The sequence below is a fragment of the Rhinolophus sinicus genome, chromosome 17, assembly GCF_057876585.1.
Source record: "Rhinolophus sinicus isolate RSI-liver-muscle chromosome 17, RSI-T2T, whole genome shotgun sequence".
Classification (NCBI taxonomy): Eukaryota; Metazoa; Chordata; class Mammalia; order Chiroptera; family Rhinolophidae; genus Rhinolophus; species Rhinolophus sinicus.
In genome coordinates this window covers 78,708,018-78,730,880 of record NC_142517.1, presented here as the reverse complement: position 1 = coordinate 78,730,880, position 22,863 = coordinate 78,708,018, and the positions used below count along the sequence as shown (strand labels likewise).

The window sequence follows — 22,863 nt, the reverse complement described above, 5'->3', positions numbered from 1 at the left end:
TTCTGTTAACTTACAAAAATTCTGTAGTACACACAATAAACTAAAATAAATAATATAGATTTAGGCTGTGAGGATAGTCACCATGGAAAATTGTGATCAAATTTCTAATTTCCTTCATTATCTAGGTCAGCAAGAAAAATAGTTTCCCCTCTGTTCCAAACTTTGTAGTGATGTGGAGAGTTGCAGGTTTTATCATTATAATACAAAGATTAGCTATATTGACAATCATCATCTAAATTAAAATGAGTGAAAAAAAGTTCAGTTTAAGAAGTACACAATACAGCTTAATGATGGAAAAGATCCAGTCAATCTTTAAACCACTGGGATTGAAATTTTATGGCCTCTGAGGATGACTCACTGTTTCACTGTGTCATGAGTTTCATTTTGAAATGAAATACACATGTGGTTTCGCTTGAATCTTCATGTTGATGTAAAAAGGAAATGAGCCCATATTGGGGAATTATGTTGAAATACATATCATTAATAATGAAAAAAGTGTCAAGCTGTTGTTTGGCCATCCTCCCCACCTCTGTTCTGATATTAGCTGGCTGTTCTACAATCACAGGACACCTGTCTGTCTGTCTCCCTGACTTGTCTGAGACCTTGTATAGGGCAGGAATTGTGTCAAGCAAATAGGAGGTACTCAGTGAAAGGCTGTTGAGTAATGTCAGCTCCAAGGGAGTGGGATCCTTACCTCAAACTTCCCTGGGTAATTGTTGATGAGAAGACTCTATTCATCTTTAATGCATTTACACATTTGACGTAAGCAGTCTTGTTTATAGAAGCTGCTTTACAGTGTTATTTTCACAATAATATTCACATTCCCAAACTTAGATATTCCCTTGAAACCAATGAGAAAGGAGGAGTCATGAGTGTAGGAAGTGTAATGGAAACAAAGCAGATGTGTTGAAAAATGAAGTAAGATGTATTATTTTTAAGTTGTTTTTAATTTATCTCATTTACATCCATATTTTTTGAAGATGAGCAATGTTTCAGACTCTGTTCCAAGGATACCAGGCTTGGTGTCTTATTTCAAGAAATTTATACTCTTGTGGTGAGGAGGGAGACAGGAAAAAGAGTTCTTGGATCACCAAAGAAAGAAACTGTATATAAGAAAATATACAACTGAATTGTGAGGTGCTACAGTCTAGTCTTTAGATGCACATCTTTTAAGTTAGCACAAGACTGAAGTTGGTTCTATCATTACTGTCTCTGAGACCTTGGAGAAGGTACTTGACTTAATCCTCTGTTATTTATTTGCAAAACGGGAATGATAATAATAATAATACTACACTATAATGTTATTATGATGATTAAAATATCATTCATTTACATCATGTACCCAACGTGACATACCAGATCAATGAATGTGAGCTCTTCGTGATTAAATGTGAGAATGAAAATGGTTAGGAAAGTAACTGAGTTTATTTTAAAGTTCTGTTGCTAATCCATGTAAAATATTAATGTTTTGCTAAGAGATGACATTTATTACTTGTCGACCAATCAAAATCACCACATGATTGATAGCCATTGAAAATAAACATTAAGGTCAGTACTTCCTTTTGCAAATTTAATCAAGTAAGTATCTTAAACCTTTATCTCAAAAGAACACAGATGAAAGTACAGAGAGTTGATTCATTTCTCACGATCATAAAGACAGTTTAGTCTTTAGATACACAGCTTCACTGGCCAAGTTATAACCATGCAGTCCAAGGGAGAGATATATAATTTTTAGAGAATAACAAGTTAGATTCTGGAAAAAATAGAATAAATACTATAGAAATTACCAAATTGTTGAAGTTTGGTAACTTTTCAAAACTGAATTTCCATTTTCTGACCTAGGTAAACGTTTCTCTTCCTTTTAGAATATAAACTGCAAACTTTTTGGGAAAAGTCTCCTTTTCTCTGGCTTACTTAGCTATTTGCCTTTTATTGCGAATGAAGCCAACCCAGGTGAACTCTCTCAATATCTCCTGAAGGGTAACCCTCTGTCTGGTCTCTTTTTCTACCTCAGAAGAAGGTAGCTTGGTGTTTTTTTTTCCCTTGCCAAGCACACTATTCTTGATTCTGTTACTGCTTACTTCCTCTTGGCTTTGCTTCATTCTTTAGTTTCTATCTTCCTTCCATCTTCAAGTTTTCCTCCTCTACCCACAAATATCATCAGGGCTGTCCCTATCCTAAAATAACCCTCCTCTGACCCTGATACTCAAGCAGGCTACTACTTAATCTCTTTTGCGTTCATCACAAAACTTCTCAAGGAATACAAATTCTGCTTTCACTTCTTGCTCTTGCATTCCCTTCGTAACCCTTTGTAATATGGCTTCCGCCTCTATCCCTCTATGAAACCACCTTCTGTAAGGTCACCAGGTGTTTCACATCCAACAAATCTAATAAGTTTTTCTCAGTCCTCATTCTCCTTGTCGTCTCTGGAAATTTCACTTCTTGGAACTTTCTCCTCCTATTGCCTCTGTAATGCCACATGCTGGTTTTTAAAAAATCTTTCTGAGAACTTCTCTTCTACCACCTTCACTAGCTGCTTTTTCTTCCTCCGTCTGCTCCACAATGAAGATGTTCTCTACATTCTTTGTCTCAGGTGACTCCTCATCCATTGACATTGCTTTGCACATGAATTCCTTCAGTCTCTTTTCCCTTCATCTCAAAATCTCTCTCCTGAGAATTTCCAAACCTAGCAATTTCCCATTGTTGCTAGGATTTTCTTAGATAATCAACCAGGATTTCAAACTCAGCATATTTAAAAGTAAGCTCATTAATTTAAACTCTCCGGACTCTGATGGTCTTTATTTTGTTTTTATTAATGACCCCATTACTAATGAGTCATCCTTCAAAACTCACAAGTAATTTTTTATTCTTGTTCACTTCTCATGCTCCATGCCTAATAAATTATTGAATATTGAAGATTCTGTAGGCTTTGTGATAGAGAGGGTGGGAAGAACATCTATTTTGGAATCAGGTGTTTTGGGTTCAGACTATGGTTATGTTACTACCCTTTTGGCCTTGAGAAAATGACTTAAGTTCATAGAATCTTGGTTTCCTTATCTATAAAATGGGGGAAAGAAAATACCCTACATGGCCAATTGAGAGGATTGGATGAAAGCTGCACATTTTATACTTATTTCTCAATAAATAGTAATTCCATTCTTTTCCTTGACCCTGGTCATGTCTCTCTTACCTGTTTTTCTTTTAGTGGAGTAATATTAATCAGGTACTTCATGTAGTTCCTGACATGTAGATATTCATCAGATGTTGTTTTTTCTCCTTCCTTCCTTTTGTTATTGCCTCTTCAATTCAGACCTGTATTGCTTCTTCTCTGGACAGTTGATATGGCTCCTACATGGCCCTGGCTCCTACCCTGGACATTTGGGTTCACCCTGCACGCTGCTGGCTGGCTCACCTTCCTGAGGAATTCTCTCACTAGGCCACAGCCCTGCTCAGAAGGCATCATGGTTTCATTATATTCCAGATAATGAAGTAGGAAAACATGCAGTCTAAGTTATCTTCAGAGACTTATGTGTCACAATTTTCCTACAAATGGCCTGCATTTTGGCCAAGTGGTACCACTCTCTTCCTTGGACACATGATTAATTTTCTATTCTGTTGACTTTTCTCCTGGGTCTGCATGATACCTAAATCATCTGTCTGCCAAATTCATTTCTACCACGATGCTTTCCCTGATCACCCAAACACTTGAAACTTCTCTCTCCTTTGACCCCACAAAGACTTTGCACTTATCATCCTCACATTATTCCCCATTTTAGTGGTTATTTATTTACGGTTCACATTTACTCATCCTCCTTCTGTGAGATAGTAGCTTTTTGAGACCGTGTCTAATTAATATAGCTATTTTTTTTGAAGTAGCTAGTGTAGTAGGCCCTCAATATCTTTTGGCTTAATTAAAGTAAAACTTTGATGTACAGACCCATTTGTGAACGTGAATGCCTTATACACAACAGAACCACTGTTTATGAGAGGCGAAAGAGGAAAGAGGAATAATAATGAGAAGAAGAAAAAAGAAAGGCAATCATTTGGGGAATGAGATAATTGTTTTCTGATTGGGTCAAAAAAATAGGAAATGAAAAGAAGTATGAATTCTGAGAAAATTAGCAATAACTAGGATTGTGCTGACAGCATGAGGGAGTTTTGAAAGCAGTCTCCATTCTAATCCCATTGTATAATAATTAATATTCCAAGACAGAAGATATGCTGGCACACTGTCCTGTATTGGAAAATAGAGGAGATGCCCTGGCAAGAATGAGATGTGGTAAAGAGGAAATGACAGTGACTGAAAAGGAGCTCTAAGTCTCCCAAATCCTGGCATGTTTTAGGCAGCCTGAAAAAGGAGGTCCTGGTATTCCTCTTGTCACTATATAATGTCACTTTAACACAAGCAGAGCTAAAGTAGCCTACGTACGTGAAAGGGTCTCAGGTTCTGGGACTGTAAGTGCTACATAATGGTGCTCAGTAAAAGCCTGTTATTGATGGGCTGCAGTTTGTGACAGAACTGCTCAGAGTCTTCTCTAGCTGACAGAACTTCTCTAGCGTGAGATCCAGGAGGAAGGTAAGCACCTCAGAAGATGCCTAGGTTTGCCGATCACTCAGTCCCATCGAGACAAGTAGGCTTGCCCTGGTTGAAATATGAGATTAATCATATCTTACCCTTTCAGAAGCCATTTGTTTCACAACCTTAAAGCAGATGTATTCCCAGCAGGTCTTTGAACAGCCAAATTAAGTATGATTTTAAAAACTCCTTTAAGATGAAATAGAGAGGTTTATCCCTGACCAGGCCTTCTAGTTAAGACAGCTTACGTCTATGTGGTTGAAAAAGTTCCATTTCATCGTGAATTTGTAGAAAAAGAGGAGTATTTAAAACGCATTTTAATGCATAATATAGAATGTTAATTATTCCATTAAACACATTTTGAAAATCAGGGGAAAGCACTGAGTGAGTGTGCTTTTGATGAATTTTGGGGAAATTGCTTAGGCACTTTGGGTTTGGGATGGCTCAGGCCATGATGGTCAGCCTCCTACAGATTTGTGTGTCTTAGATTTGAACATATGCCAGTGACTCATGGAAAATTTATTTACCCACCAACTTACCATCAAGTATACTATCATAAATATATCAAGCAAAGACCAAGAAAATGGCCAAATTATTAATGCTGATGTTTTAATTCAAATGCAAGGTGCAGAAGAGTCTAATTAACTTCATTCTCCTAAACAATTGTTTACACTTTTTGAGCCATAAAAATGAATTGTTTGACATGATGCTTTTTTGCTTGCCTTCCTCTGTTTCACTCTAGTTTCTACTAGTATATGGGCTTTGTTTTGTAAAGGGTTCAACGATTGCCTTTGAGGGAAACTTGATTGTTCTTTTCATTGAATTCTAGTGTTCTTCTTTAAAATTTGCACGATTGGTTTTTAAAGAATTCTGCTAGCATTGTGGTCTCAGAATGATTATTCCAGGGTTTCTTGAATGGAGGTCACAAAACTTAAATCTCCAAAATACTAAGGAAAATACTTTAAATGAGCATGTGAGAACAGTGCCTGATTGCCTTCTGTTGATTTACTGCTTGTTTGACAGGATATTGCAATCATGCTTTCTACTACTAGGTTCATGTGGGAAAACTTAGGAACCGCTCCATAACTGTCACATCTGTGGACAATTTCAGGTTTTTCTGAATTTCCCTCATTGTGTTCTGTATTTTCACTGGTTTCAAGTTTACTCATCAAACTTCCTGTTTTTAACCACTGATCCATGCTCCCAGTTAAAAACACAATTTAAGACTATTCACTTGAGAAAGTTAAATGTAGTATAACTACAACACAGAAAAACCTCAGATTTATTTTGGGTTTATTTTGTGTCATGGGAGAATTCACTGTGTTTAGAGGAAGAAGTAAATATTGATATGTATTTGTAAAAAAAAAGTATTTTAATCTTATAATTGCAGTGGTAATTTAGCTGATCTATGAGAGAGAGAGAGAGAGAGAGAGAGAGAGAGAGAGAATGTGTGTGTGTGTGTAATGAGAAAGACTCCTTTAAAGAAAAAAATATGCTATATATGTATATATATATATCTCAACTTTATACACTGGATTTGCCCAGAGATTATGTAACCTGAAGACTACGTTATTCTTCCCACCAGATAGTGACACTAACCTAAGCTGTTCTCATGTTATATATGTTTTCAGCTTTCCTTACTATAGAAGCCATGTTTGTACTATATGATGTACAAACTTTGATCGGAGCAGAGGTGCTAACTTGACAAGAGTGAACCAATCAAATATTCTTTTCTGTAATTAGGGAATTGGGACTAAAACTTTCTAGTTTAGTCCAGTTCTGTTTTGTTGTAGTCAAAATTCTAAGATGACCCCAATCTTCCTTTGGGAGGATGCAATGCTAACCTGTATCTACTTTGAAAAAGAAGACTGGCCGATAATACCCAGTAATACCCTCTGACATATGATGAACAATCTTTTCCTTTGCAAAATGAGCATAGACCACTATGTATTTTGAGTTGTTATATGTATTTTTTATGCTTTTATGACTCTTCTCTCAGACATTTAGCTGTTATTTCTTTTCGCAATTTTGGTGCCCAAATAAGAAAACAGTCACGATTCTACCCAGTCCTGCTGTTTCTCTGTCCATATTGTCTATACTAGCCCTTCTGAACTTTTCAGTTGTACTACAAATATATCTGATCACTGAGAACATACTATTTTCCCAACATATCTTGGGAGAGATGTAGCCTTTTTCTTTATAGTTCAGCGGTGATAATGTTAGAATCTTCCAAAAGGAACTTCGGCAAAAACCAAGGGTGGAGTGTGGTGGCAATGAAGGGATGGGATAGTGGGGAAGCATAGAAATCAATGAATTCACATAGTATAGAGTTCTGATCTGTCCCTTATGTCCAGCCAAAATCCAGTGTGTGTTGGATGCCTTTGGAGGAGGTAGTTCCTGATCCTTGGATTAGTTTTAAGCCTCTTTGTATTGTGTACATATAGTTGAATGAGTACAAAATTAAAAAAGAAAACACCAAAAACACAAGATACAGAAGAAAAAAACCAGATAATTGAAACTTCATCAAATTAAAAACTTTTGTGCTTCCAATGAAACCATCATGAAAATAATAGGACAGCCAATGAAATGGGAGAAAACACTTGCAAATCATATCTCTGATAAGGATTTTGTATCTAATATATAAAAATACTTTTACAAGAAACAATGAGACAATCCAACTGAAAATGAATTGAATAGACATTTTTTCCAAATGACATACAAATGGTCAATAAGTACATGAAAAGACTCAATATTATTAGTCATAGGGAAATGAAAATCAAAACCACTTTGAGATACTACTTCTTATCCACTAGGATGGCTAAATAGAATTTTAAAAAGACAACAGCCAGACAAGTATGTGTGTGCATGTACATATGTGTGTATTTTTTGTTGGACTGCTGTTTCTTTGTAATACTGTGCATAGATTGGGTCACATGCAACATTAGTTATATTTGGGTTTCACTGTCATAGCATTTTACACTTTACTATGACTTGTACCATGTGTGATTTGCCTCATTTGATCCTTGCAATTATATAAAGTTGGCAGAGCAGTTCATTTTATTTTTTGAAGATAAAGAAGCTCAGGATTAGAGACGTGAAGAGACTTCCCAAAGTCATCCTATGAATGGTTAAACTGGGACTTAAATTCAGGTACTCTTTACAAGATTCTATGCCACTCTCAAATAATACTGCCTTACATTTTATTGCAATGCTTAGATAACTTTAAAATAGTGAATTCATCTATATTGCTTCATTTAAATTTCACAACCACCCAATGAGGTGAGTCTATTTATTTTCGAGTTGATGAACGTGATACTAAGGATGATCAGAAGTTTTATTTCAAGCTCTGCCACTCACTTATCTTGAACAAATTATTTAACTTCTCTAATTCTAAGCTTTGTTATGCATCAGTTCAAGGCTCCTATTAGATGATCTCGAAGGTCCTTTCTAGGCCTAGGCCTGCTATTCAATGATTCTATCATTTAGTATGTCCCTCCACTAGCAGCTTCGAGATGTTTTCCCAGCCATGGTGAATGAGTTTCTGTTGGATGATCTGTACTTGCTTACTGAGTTATTTCTTAACCCTAGTACATATTCTTGCAAAGACAGGTCAAGGTCAGGGGAGCAGGCTTTAGCTGTGGAACAGAGCCTAAATAGCTGAACAATATGGGGATTAAATTTATTGATTTCATTTACTTGGGCTCTGAATTAATTAAACTATTCATAATAATTTCATCTAATTGAACAACAGAATTCCTAACACAGTTTACCTTTTCTGGTAAATGCTATGTCTAGCATTTTTGATAACCAAGAGTTTCTTCTGTACCAGCACTTTGCAACCTGAATGTGAAAAAAAAAAAATACCCTTAATTTCTACCTCAGCAGGAAGAATGCATCTGAAGAGATTCTTCTCTTATTTCCCATTTACTTTACATATGATATATCATTTGTTTTCATTTTTTCACAACGATGATGGATTTTAAGACATGTTGAAAAACACTTCTCATATTTTCATTTTCTTGGCACGTGATAATAAAGTAGTGAGCTAGATATTTTCAAAATACATATAGCTCAAGAATTCTGTGACCTTTCCTTCATTGATAATGCAAAGGTAAATTTCAGCTCTTTCTGGGATATTGGTTTGGGAGAATTAGTGGGTGTGAATGTTGCCTAACAGTTTTTAAGTTATCTGCATAATCTTTTGATAACAATCAACTGAGTTTCAGATTCTGTCAATATTTCCTCTACAACCCAAGAACCAGTGATCTTATGAAACAGTTATATAGCACTTAAAAAATAACTCAATTTCTCTCTGCTTTTTTTCTCTTTCTCTTATTGAAACAGTCTATAAATACACTGATATTGCTTTCTGTTCATTGACCATGTGGAAAATGATATCCTCCCCTTTTCTGAAGAATCGCATAAGTTCCTTGAAAGAAGAGGGCTCTCAGTGGTGGGCTGAGTTAAACTCAGAAAGTCAAAATGTATGGGAAAATCTTGAGAGGTAGGAGAGTCAACTTCAGGATTACTTATTTTCAGCCATCTTCCTTTTGATGTCTCTATAAAGGCCGTCAAGATTCAAGAGTAGTGGTTCTCCAAGACCCCAAAGCCAAAGCAATATTAAGAAGGGAGAACAAAGTTGGAGGTAGCACACTACCTGATATCAAACTATACTATAAGGCTACAGTAATCAAAACAGCATGATACTATGGGTAATAGACTTATTGGGTTATCACTTTGTGAGGTATATAAATGTCTAATCACTATGTATACCTGAAACTACTACTACTACTACTACTACTACTACTACTATTACTACTACTAATAATAGAAAAAGCCCACCAGAAACAGACCCATAGATATAGAGACCCATAGATATGATGGTTGCCAAACAAGAGAGGAGTGGGGAATGGGGGAATAAGTTCTGTTTTGGACCATAAATAAGTAGGAAATAAAATGAAACCAGTGTTCTTAAAAAAATAAAAACAGCATGGTACTGGCAGAAACAGACACAAAGGTATAGACACATAGATCAGTGGGACAGAATAGAGAACCCAGAAATAAATCCACACATATATGGTCATTTAGACACGACCTGATAATTAGTGATGTTGAGCATCTTTTCATATGTCTATTGGCCATCTGTGTATCCTCTTTGGAGAACTGTCTATTCAGGTCCTTTGCCAATTTTTCAATTGGATTATTTATTTTCTACGGTGTTAAGTTGTATGAGTCCATGACATAGCAGGCAAGAATATACAGTGGGGTAAATACAGTCTCTTCAATAAATGGTGTTGGGAAAACTGAATAGACATAGGCAAAAGAATGAAACTGGATCACTTTCTTACACCATATACAAAAATAAACTCAAAATGGATTAAAGACCTAAATATAAGACTACAAACTATAAAACTCCTAGAAGAAAACATACGCAGTAAACTCTCTTACATTCACTCAGTAACATATTTTGGGGTATGTCTCCCTGGGCAAGGGAAACAAGAGAAAAAATAAACAAATTGAATGACATCAAATTAAACGGTTTTTGCACAGTGAAGGAAAACATCATAACACAAAACAAACCAAAACAGAAAACAACCTACTGAATAGAAGATATTCTCCAATGGTAAATCCAATAAGGGTTTTATGCCCAAAATTTATAAAGAACTCATACAACTTAGCACCGTAAAAAACAATCCAATTAAAAAATGGGCAAAGGACCTGAATAGACATTTCTCTAAAGAGGACGTACAGATGGCCAATAGACATATGAAAAGATGCTCAACATCACTAATCATCAGGGAAATGCAAATTAAAACCACAATGAGATATGACCTCACACCTGTCAGAATGGCTATCATCAATAAATCAAAAAACAACAAGTGTTGGCGGGATGTGGAGAAAAGGGAACCCTCATGAACTGTTGTTGGGATTGTAAATTGGTACAGCCACTATGGAAAATGGTATGGAGGTTCCGCACAAAATTAAAAATAGAACTACCATATGACTCAGCAATTCTACTTTTGAGTATTTATCCAAAGACATCCAAAACGCCAATTTGAAAAGACATATGTACCCCTGTGTTCATTGCAGCATTATTTACAATAGCCAAGATATGGAGGTAGTGTAAGTATCCATCTATAGAGGATTTGATAAAGAGGAGGTGGTGCATATATACAATGGAATATTACTCAGCCATAAAATGAATGAAATCTTACCATTTGCATCAACATGGATGGACCTACAGGGTTATACTAAGTGAAATAAGTCAAACAGAGAAAGACACATGTCATATGATTTCACTTATATGTGCAATCTAAAAAACAAAATAAATGAACAAACAAAACAGAAACAAATTCATAGATACAGAGAACAAACTAATGGTTCCCAGACTGGAGGGGTATTATGGCAATGAGTGAAAAAGGGGAAAGGATTAAGATGTACAACTTACCAGCTCTAAAAACAGTCAAGGGGATGTAAAGTACAGCATAAAGAATATAGTGAATAATGTAATGTGTCAGATGAGTTAACTAGACTTATTGGGATGATCACTTTTATGTTATATAAATGTCTAATCACTGTAGTACACCTGATACTAATACAATATTGAATGTCAACTGTAATTGAAAAATAAAAAAAAATATTAAAAAAGTAGTTTTCTCACCAAATGATAGTTAAGTGATAAAGTCCATCAGGAGACTGAAGCTTTCTTTGGAAAGTATGAAGAACTAGTCCAATGCATCATGCTATATTTCCAACCCAGTCTTGTAGAGCCAGGAGCTAACTTCAGTTCTTACAGAGGCAATGGCTGTTTCTGAGATGTGTTTACAGATCAGCTGATTTTATTTGATGAACGACTTAAAACCTATTTCATCACATTATGTTATGAAATATTTAATCCAGTTAGTCAGACCTCATTTATTTTATTTCATGAAATGTACAAATATCTCTATCCTAATGATACTGAAACAAAATTTCAAAACCGATAATAAAAACTGCATTTAAATGTGTGAAGAGGCACATAGTTTTTCAAATCTTTTAGAGGGATTGTGAGCTAAAAAGTTTGAAACCATGATACAAGAATATGCTGCACTAGGACAATTGAAACCATTGTTTCACAATATCACAGGGCTTTAGGATATTTTATAACCTAGGCTTTCCTTTCTTTTTTCTTTTTTTTGAAAAATTTTGAAAAAGTTTATTTAAGCCCAAACTGATGACAATTGACAGAAAGCAAGATCTCAAATGCTCCCAATGACACCTTTGTAGTTTCCTTTTCACATTTAGAATTGTGGAGGGACTTTAAGGAAGATTACCCGAAAATGGGAGAAAACAAGGGGGTATTGAATTACAGGATAATTAACAAGATTATGTGGTCTCTTGAGATTGGTTGCTTCTGAGAAGTCTAATAAAAGGCGACTGCTCTGGCATTTCAAAGCTGTGTTAACCTACATGCACAAGAACAATGGACAGGACTTGCTTAAGGCAATGATAAATTTTTTACTAAAGACGATAAATGCCAGGGGTGTGACTATCCAGCATGAAGTGCCCAGTTAGGAATTTATGATCAGTTCACCCTGTGAGGTTACTTTCCATCACTGGACTTGTCAGTGTTATCACAGATCCGCTTTTTTTGTCCAAAACATACACATATGTATTAGAGCAATGACGAAAGTGCAGTGAATCAGAATCTAGAAGGGGACTTTTTCAAATTCCATATTAGTGCAGTTCCCACTTCACTCTTACAACTACTCTCATCCTACAATGGAAAGAAATGCACTGGGCCAGAAAACATGGTACAAATCCGGCTGTGGAACCTCATTATCACACTGTCCACAGGTTCCCAGATGATTATGAAGGAGTTCAGGACATGCCATCCTAAAGTATGCTGCTTTGATATATTGATTATTTTGAGCTGTAGGTACTTGAAAAACAGCAAATGCAGAGAGGCTTTCTCTAAACTCCCCTTATCTACCTAAAGACAGATCTTTCAAAAGGAATTCAATTGTCATGAATTCCCTCCCTGCCAGTTTCAGCAACCAGGGAGGATTAATTCTTATCACAACGGGGGATACTAGAAGTGACTACCAGATAAACTTTATCATAGACTGTCATATTTCCCATCTATTCTAAGGGCCATTCAACTTAAAAAAAAATCATTACTCTCTCCTAAATTGCCTATATCCCCTGATCCCTTCGCCTTTATTAAGACAGTCGATAGGTTCCTAAATCTCACCCTTTATTGGGTATTTACTTTTGTTCTCCTGTGATGCCCCTGCATACATAATATTGAAAATTAATAAGTTTGTATCTTTTTGTTAGTCTGTTGGTTGTGTCAGTTTATTTCATAGACTCAGCTATCGAACCTGGAAGAATAGAGGAAAAGTTTTTCTCCCCCTTCAATTAAAAATGAGGCTACTTATGGAATTCTTTACATACGTCAACACTAAACTCATGGATCTTACTTAATACGGACCAACTCTAAACATAACTGTTCACTACTGAATAGGACTGTGTATAGTTAACCTAAAAATAAAAGGCCTTTCAAAGTAGTGTTCCTGAATAGCTGTTCTTACTGATCTTAAATGCTTGTTGCCTCTTACTTTGCAAGGCCTTTTATTTATAGGTTAACATATCTGGCATAGTCAAACAGGATCTGAAGTGGCCTCACCTTTATGGTCTAGCATCCCTTGGAACTGGGTATGGTCCCTACAGAGTCTCATCTGTGCTCACCTCTTCCATGGACAGCTGTCTCCTTGGGTGTGAAATCCTCTTAAATCAGACTTATGGTAACTTAAGCTTTTTTTTTTTTTTTTTTTAAATTTATTTTATTTTATTTTATTGGGAAAGGGAAACAGGACTTTATTGGGGAACAGTGTGTACTTCCAGGACTTTTTTCCAAGTCAAGTTGTTGTCCTTTCAATCTTAGTTGTGGAGGGCGCAGCTCAGCTCCAGGTCCAGTTGCCGTTTTCTAGTTGCAGGGAGCACAGCCAACCATCCCTTGCGGGAGTCAAATGGCAACCTTGTGGTTGAGAGGATGCACTCCAACCAACTGAGCCATCCGGGAGCTCAGCGGCAGCTCAGCTCAAGGTGCCGTGTTCAATCTTAGTTGCAGGGGGCAGAGCCCACCATCCCTTGGGGACTCGAGGAGTCGAACCAGCAACCTTGTGGTTGAGAGCCCGCTGGCCCATGTGGGAATCAAACTGGCAGCCTTAGGAGTTAGGAGCATGGAGCTCCAACAGCCTGAGCCACCGGGCCGGCCCAACCTAAGCTTTTTAATGATGGTTTTCTTGGATCTCTTTCATAGACCATATTTCACTGAAGGCTGAACATCGTTCTTCAAATTGACAATATCTTCAAATATACTATTACTATTTCTGTTTGGTATTTACTGATTACTTGAGTATGTGAATATATGAAGCATTCTGCTAAGCACTTTCCACATATAATCCTATGTAATAGCACCATGATCTTTTTTTCTCCATCTTTATTGAGATATAATTGACAAATAAAAATTGTGTCTATTTAAGGTGTATGACTTGATGTTTTGGTATACATATACAATGTGAAATAATTGCCACAATCAAGCTAATTAACACATCTAGCACCTCATATGAGTATAGTTACCATTTCCTTTCTCCCTCTGTCCAGATTATTCTTTATTTCTCTCTCTCTCTCTCTCTCTCTCTCTCTCTCTCTCTCTCTCTCTCTCCCCTCCCCCCCGCCGTCTCTTTAATTCTCACTCTGTTTTGTGGTGAGAATACTTAAGATCTACCTTCTTAGCAAATTTTGAGTACAAAATGCAGTGTTGGTAATTATGTTCACTTTGCTGTACATTAGGGCTTCAGAATGTGTTTATCTTGCATCACTGAAACTTTGTACTCTTCGGCCAACATCTTCCCATTTCTTCCTTCCCTGAGCCCCCAGCAACCACCATTCTACTCTCTATTTCTATGAATGTGACTATTTTAGATCCTGCATATATGTGAGATCAAGCAGTATTTGTTTTCTATGTCTGTCTCATTTCACTTAGCATAATGTCCTCAGGTTAATCCATGTTGTCATAAATGTCAGGATTTCATCATTTTTTTAAGGTCAAATAATATTTTATTGTGTATCTATACACCACTTTTTCTTTATCCATTCATTCATCAATGGACACTTAGATTAATTCCATATCTTGACTATTGTGAATAATGATGTAATGAATAGAAGAGTGCAGATTTTTGATTTTCTATAATCATTTCCTTTGGATATATACCTGGAAGTGGGATTGCTGGATCATAAATAATTCTAGTTTTATTTTTAATTATTTTTTCTTTTTTAAAAAACATTTTTATTAAAATATGCTAACATACAATATTATACTAGTTCCAGATATACATCATAGTTATTAAATAGTACCCACTTGGCACTATACGTAGTTATTACCATGTTATTGATTTTATTCCCTATGGTAAAGAAGTGATCACCATGAGTCCAGCAACTCTCTGACACTTACTACACTATCGCAATATTATTGACTATATCTCCTATGCTGTATAGTACTTGTTTTATACATGGAAATTTGAACCTCTTATTCCCCTTTATCTTTTTCCTTTTTTAATTTTTCAATTACAATTGACATTCAATGTTATTTTATATTAATTTCAGGTGTAGAGCATAGTGGTTAAACATTTATATAATTTACAAAGTGATCCCCCTGACTAGTACCTACCTGGCACTATATATAGTTATTACCATATTATTGATTATATTATATTCCCATGACTATTTTATAATTACCAATTTATATATCTTAATCCCTTCACCTTTTTCATCCTGCCCCCAAACTCCCAGCCATCACCCCAAGAGATCTAGTACCCATGTGACACTATACATAGTTATTACAGTATTATTGACTATATTTCTTATGTTATACCTTACACCCCCATAACTACTATGTAACAACCAATTTGTACTTCTTAATCACTTTCCCTTTTTCACCGGTCCTCAACCCCCTTCATATCTGGTGACCATCAAAATGTTCTCTGTATCTATAAGTTTGTTTCTGTTTCATTTGTTTATTCTGTTCTTTCGATTCCACTTATAAGTGAAATCATATGACATTTGTCTTTTGCTGTCTAATTTACTACATTGAGCACAATACCCTCTACGTCCATCCATGTTGCAGCAGATGGCAAGATTTCATTCATTTTTGTGGCTTAGTAATATTCCATTCTATACATGTATCATTGCTTTTTTATCTATTCATCCATTCAGGGACACCCAGTTTGCTTTCATTTCTTGGCTGTTCTAAATAATGCTGCAATAAACATATGGATGAACACATCCCCTTGAAATAGCATTTTGGGTTTCTTTGGATAAATACCCAGAAGTGGGATTACTGGGTCCTTCTTTGTCTCTTGTTATAGTCTTTGTTTTAAAGTCTAGTTTGTCTGGTATAAGTATTGCTACCACAGATTTTTTGTTTGTTTGTTTCCATTTTAATGAAATATTTTTTTTTAAGTTATTTATTTATATTTTTATTGGGAACAGGACTTTATTGGGGAACACTGTGTACTTCCAGGCCTTTTTTTTTTTTTTTCCCAAGTCAAGTTGTTGTTCTTTCAATCTCAGTTATGGAGGGTGCTGTTCAGCTTCAAGTTGTTGTTCTTTCAGTTTTAGTTGTGGAGGGCACAGCTCAGCTCCAGGTCCAGTTGCCCATTGCTAGCTGCAGGGGGCACAGCCCACCATCCCTTACGGGAGTTGAACTGGCAACCTTGTGGTTGAGAGGATGCGCTCCAACCAACTGAGCCATCCGGGAGTTGAGCGACAGCTCAGCTCAAGGTGCCGTGTTCAATTTTAGTTGCAGGGGGCGTTGCCCACCATCCCTTGCGGGAGTCGAGGAATTGAACTGGCAACCTTGTGGTTGAGAGCCTGCGCTCCAACCAACTGAGCCATCCGGGGGGCAGCTCCGCTCAAAGTTCCGTGTTCAACCTTAGTTGCAGGGGCAGAGCCCACCATCCCTTGCGGGACTCGAGGAGTTGAACTGGCAACCTTGTGGTTGAGAGCCCACTGGCCCATGTGGGAATCGAACCGGCAGCCTTCGGAGTCAGGAGCATGGAGCTCTAACCGCCTGAGATACCGGACGGCCCAATGAAATATGTTTTTCTATCCCTTTACTTTCAGTCTGTGTGTCTTTCAAAGTGAGTCTCTTGTAGGCAGCATACATAAGCATCTTGTTTTCTTATCCATTCAGCTACCCTATGTTTTTGATTGGAACATTTAATTCAATTACATTGAAAGCAATTTTTGATAAATATGTAGTTATTGCCATTTTTTATTCATATTTTTGATCTTTTCTTTTTTTCATCTTAAAGAAGTCCCTCCAACATTCCTTGTAATACTGGTGTGGTGGTGATAAATTCCTTTAGCTTTTTCTTGTCTGGGAAGCTCTTTATCTGTCTTTAGATTTTTAAATGATAGCCTTACTGGGTAGAGTAGTCTTGGTTGTAGATCCTTACTTTTCATCACTTTGAATATTTTCTGCCAGTTCCTTCTGGCCTGCAAAATTTCTGTTAAGAAATCAGCTGACAATCTTATGAAAGCTCCCTTACAAATTGCTAATTACCTTTCTCTTTCCTCTAGGATTCTCTCTTTGTCTTTAACCTTTTCTATTTTAATTATAATGTGTCTTGGTGTGGGCCTCTTTGGGTTCAGCTTTTTTTGGACTCTGTGCTTTCTGAGCTTGTATGCTAAGTTCCTTCATCAGATTGGGAAAGTTTTCAGTCATTATTTCTTAAAATAGATTCTCAATCCCTTGCTTTGTCTCTTCTTCTTCTGGTACCCCTATGATGTGAATGTTGTTATGCTTGATGTTGTCCCAGAGATCTTTTAAACTATCCTCATTTTTTTTTCCTTTTTTCTTTTTGCTGTTCAGATTGAGTATTTTCTGTTGTCTTATCTTCCAAATCACTGATTTTATCCTCAGCTTCATTTAGTCTGCTGGTGATTCCTTCTAGTGCATTCCTCATTTCAGTTATTGTATTCACGTCTGAGTGGTTCTTTTTGTATGGTTTCTATGTCTCTTTTCATGCTTGCTATCTCTTTGTTGAAATTTTCACTGAGTTCCTTGAGCATCCTTATAACCATTGTTTTGAACTCTTGTCTCTTGTAGGTTGCTTGGCTCCATTTTGTTTAGTTTTTTTTTTTTTCTGGAGTTTTCTCCTGTTCTTTCATTTGGGACCCATTTCTTTGTTTCCTCATTTTGGCTGCCTCTCTGTGTTTGTTTCTATGTATTAGGTAGGACTGCTATGTCTCCCAGTCTTGCAGGGTGGCCTCATGTAGTAGGATCCAATGGGGTCAGTGGAACAGTCTCCCTGGTCACTTGAGCTGGGTGCTCCAGGAGTGCCCTTTTGTGGGTTGTGTGTGCCCTCCTGTTATTGTTGAGCCTTGATTGCTGTTGGCATATCAGTGGGTGGGTTTGACTGTCAGGCTAAGTGGCTGTGAGGTTTGGCCATGTTCACAGCTTATGGGCTTACCCCATGGAGTGGGATTTACCCCAGAGGCTCTTGTGTGTATTGAGACTGCCCTTTGTTTGTGCCATTTGTGAGGCTAATTGGGCAATGCTCTGCTGTGGTCTGAAGCCAACCTCCAAATATGTTGGTTCTTGGGAGGGGCTCCAATGCAGGCCCCGTCAGCCACTGCCTGTGGCTTGACCAGGCACTATCTGGTAGGAGCTACATCGTGATCCATGGTTGGTCACTGCCTTTGCTGTACCTGGAGACATGTGGGAAAGGTCACGTTGTGAACCAAGGATGGCTTCCTCCAGTACTGTGTCTGGGGTGCTTCGCAAAAAGCCAGGGCACTCTGAGGCCTGCTACCACCTGTTGGCTCCTGTAAGGTTTAGCCACTGATAAAGCCTGTGGTATAGGAGTGGGTGAGGCAGGGTCTCAGTGAGTCAGCAGGGTGGAGCAGCAGAGTTCAACAGGCCAATCAGTCCAGATTTGGCCTGTGGAGGTGGGCCTGCTGGCTTCACAGGAGAAGGACCCCACACAGGGAAAATGGAGACTGTGCCTCCAGTACTCACCTCAAAGTCACACAACTCAGCTTTTCTTCATATGTCTCCAAAGCTTCTAGAGCCACTGACCCTCCACCGGAGCCCAGGGTGAGTGCCTATGTGGGCCTTTTAAGCAGATGTCTTTATTTCCTGCAGCCTTCCATCCCACCTGGATGGTCAGAATCCCCCTTTTTTCACAACCAGAAGTTGTGGGGGCTCCTCTTCCCGGCATCAGTACTCCGGGGTGGGGAGCCTAGTGTGGGAGCCTGGGGTCCCTCCTTCCTTCTTGGGGAACCTCTGTGGTTGAGATAGCTCTCCTGATTTTCAACTGCCTCATGTGGGACCAGCCTGTTTCACGTTTGTGCCCTTCCTACCAGTCTTGATGTGGCTTCTTTATACCCTTAGTAATAAAACTTCTGTTCAGCTAGACTTCTTGGAGTCTCCAGGTTGATTGTTCTATAATTTAATTGTAATTTGGGTGTGTTCATGGGAGACGGCAAGGACAGTGTTTATCTACTTCACCATCTTGGATCTCTTCCTATACAGGTATCTACATTTTGTTTTACATAGATCCAAATATAAAATAGAGTAAGAAAAGGACAACAGTGGTGTTCCTAATAAAGTGTTATGTGTTGTGATTAGGAAGGAATTACTCTGTTTTAGTTGGGGTAGTCAGACCAGATATCTGAAAACTGTGATACTAAGAGGGCATTGCAGAAGGGCTCAGTGTAACCAAGGATAAGGTCTTAGTCAGCTCAGCATTTTAAATCAGTTAATTGACTTTTTAAAAAACTCCTGACTCTCTGATATTTTGTTAAATGTTGCTGCCCAGTGTGGGTCAGTTTGAAGTCAATTGATTTTGCCAGTGAACGAGAGTCAGCTAACATTTATGTGGCGCCACACTCCCATTTTATTCCTTTCATACTCCACATGATCAAGTGACCATCTCAGTAACTTAAATTTTCAAAGTTTGCCAAAATGTTTCCACTGGTTCCTTTTAACTCTGTATGGGATAAATCATGAGAAAACTTAACAGGGACTTAAGTGTGTCCACTTATGTTGGTGAATCATCTCCTTCTAGTCTGGACTCCCAACTTCTTCCTCCCATGTTGATTCTAATTGGTTCTCCCCTGTTAATAAGTGATTGTGTCTGAGTTATGCTGGAAGCAAAAGATCTGGTGAGGGTGGAGCATGTCATGAGTAAATTAAATGTCAGTTGAAGTGAGAACCCAAATTGGTGAATATAGACATCTAACCTATATTCCTTTAAGTGTAGATTTGAACTTATCATTGCAAGATAAGGATTAAAACATCTAAGTTGGGACCAGTTCTAAGTTAAAGCTGCATTGAGAGATGTCCCATGCCTGAACAGAGCAGGGGATTAAACAACAGTCTGTCAACTAAATAAGAATTTTTGAGCATTTCCCCCAAGTTTTGTTTCTGGGCTTCTTAACATATTTCTTAGAGTATATCTGTACCAAAAGCAGCCTAATGAGCTTGACCAAGTTGGTGGATTTGCCATTTATATTGCTTTGTGGCCACAAGTAGAAACCCCTGAATCAGTGGACCCAGGTCAGCTGTTGTGATTTGCCAAGTGAAGAAACACATCATAAATTAACAACCAACTTACCTAATTTACATGTTATTTTAGTTATTTATTTCATTTCACCTAAGCTTGTATTGAGACTATAGTTTTGGAAACCACGGCAGAAATAGAGGCAGGGGTAGGGTTGTAGAGCAGGGAGAAGAAAAACCTCTGATTGAAAATAGAGCTTCCCTTCATTGTTCAGTCCTTAACATCCTTGAGGCATGGGCTCCCATTCCTCATCATTTTATCCCAGACAATAGAACCAGCCAGGCCTGCAATGATTTATCTCAGACACAGCATTCTATTCTGACAAAAATGTCAACACTTAATAGCCATGTAGCTTCTCTTTTCTTTCCTGAAGCTATATGTCTTTATTATTGGAGCTTTATTATTGGAGTTTGGAAATTAAATAAAAAGGAACTTTCCAAAGAATTAAGTCATTTATGTTCCATGTTTTAAAAGCTTATATTTTGTCCTATTTGGCCACAGGAATGCTGTAAGGATTTCTGGATAATCAGCTCCATGGAAAATGATTTAAACTTCTTTCAGTTTCTATTAAAATAATTTACATTAAATGTTTACATTTTACTTTAAATAGATGATACTGTCAAAGGCAAAACTGTTGTGTTACTTGTGTTTAAAAGATTCAGTACCCTTTGCTAGCCAGTTTTATGGAAGGATATATTTCTGAAATGTTTTTAGATGTCTGAGGTTAATTTTTAAAAGAGAAAGTTGAACACATAATAATAGTAAAAGTTAATTTTTATTCAGCTTTTATGTACTGGATATAATTCCAAGGGCTTGACAAGCATTAACTCATTTAATGCTCATTAAACACAGTAGTTTTATATTATTACTATCCTTATCTTCTAGCTTAGGAACTCGGGCAAAGAGCAAGTAAGGAAGTTGCCTGAGGGTCCACAGCTAGAAAGTTGAAAAGCCAGTATTTATTTCTGACAGGCTGCTTCTAGAATTATGCTACACTGCCTCTAGCAAGCTGTCATTTTATAGATGATGAAATTGAGATCCAAAGAGATGAAATAACTTACCAAGATTATAAGCCTATTAAGTTGGAATTTGACTTCAAGTCCCTTGGGTCTCTTTCCAATGCTTTTGTTTTTATTTCAAGTTGACCCATAGGTTAAAGTTAAAGAAACTGGAATCACTCAGTTTGAAGAACACTAAGAGGCAGTTTGAGTTTTTTTTCTTCTTCCATAATGCCAGACAAAAAGATGAAAACGTGCAAAATGTAGGCATTTACTTCCACATTTGCAAATATAATACAAGCATGTGCTTGGCACCAGTTTTTCCCAGCCAATCTCCAATCTCCAACCTCCAATCTGCTTCCTCCTCCTCCTCATTCTTCTTTGTCTTAACATAATTTATTGAGTAGTCTATATTTTCCCGCCCTCATTCTGGGCCAGAGGCCAGAGGCCAGAGCTACTAGAGAGGTAGCATGCAGTAGAGGGAGGAGCAATGACCTGGGAACCAGATTCTAGACCCCATTTTGCCAAAGACTTTGGGCCAAGTTACTTGGCCTTTCTGAGATTCTGTTACCACATATGTATATAAAAATCAAGGAAATGGATGGGCTAAATTATACTTGAGGGCCCCTTAATCTCCTTACCCTGTTTCACCAGAGGAGATCAAGTAAGATAGACAAGGAAATAGAACAATAAGGGCAGTAGAGAACAACAGAGGACGCTGAATCCTTATAGAAAGCCTTACCGCTGAAGAGGGTGTGGGGAAGGTAGGGAGGAAATATTGTAAGGAAAGCAAAGCCACCTTATTACTTTATGTTGGTGTTTGTGCTGGTGTGGGGTGTGTTTAAGTGCTGAATGGGATTGCCTCAATTCTCACTGAAAGCAGGGCGCTGGTCATTCTGCCTTTTCTTCCCTGAATCATAGCATATCCACGGCAGATTGATCTCCAAATCAAAGGTGTAAGAGGCTCCAAATCAAGAGGCTGAAGGCAATTTCTTTTTCTTTATCCTAGAAGTCTCTGAATGCAGAACTTGGAAGCCTCTGGGCTTCTTATACAACAGCTTTCTTAATAAACCTGGGAGGGGCCTGTGAGTGGAAATAACAACATTTATTAAGTGTTTAACGGGACCTTTATTGGGTTAAATGCTTTATATGTAGAATTATTCAATTCTCTGTGAAGTAGTTATCAGCACCTCTGTTGTGTTGGCAAAGAAACTGAGGTTTAGAGAGGATATGATTTTGCCCAAGGTGACAGAGCTGGTGAGTGGCCAAGTCTGAAATTGGACCTACACCTTCTGGAACCGAGGGCCATATATATGACATGCTTTTCTCCTTGAAAGGTGACTTGAGGTGATGTGGATGGGCACTTGAGTAAAGCAAGGCATCCAATAGTGTCTCAGACTCCGAGTCTGCCTTTTCTCTAAGCTGTTGCATTTCCATGTTGTCTTCTCAAAGAACAAGGAGAACTTTGTGCCTGGGTTTAGAAAACTGCCGTAAAAAGGGGTACAGCCTACTATCTGGAGTCACTTTATAAGTGCCTTAGAATTTGGAAAAATCTAAACTTGTACCACACTAGTCTATAAGGTATACTCTAGTATTAACTTAAATATTTGATTCTTTTCTCTTGGATAGTATTCTTCATTCCTTAGGTTATATATTCTTGCAATCCAAGAATGAC

At 37.5% G+C, this 22,863-nt stretch overlaps 1 protein-coding gene across 1 annotated transcript in view; it reads left to right on the top strand.

The window, feature by feature from the left end:
• Positions 1 to 22,863, top strand: part of ZPLD1 (zona pellucida like domain containing 1) — a 509,293-nt gene that overhangs the window by 7,401 nt on the left and 479,029 nt on the right. The window lies entirely within an intron of this gene.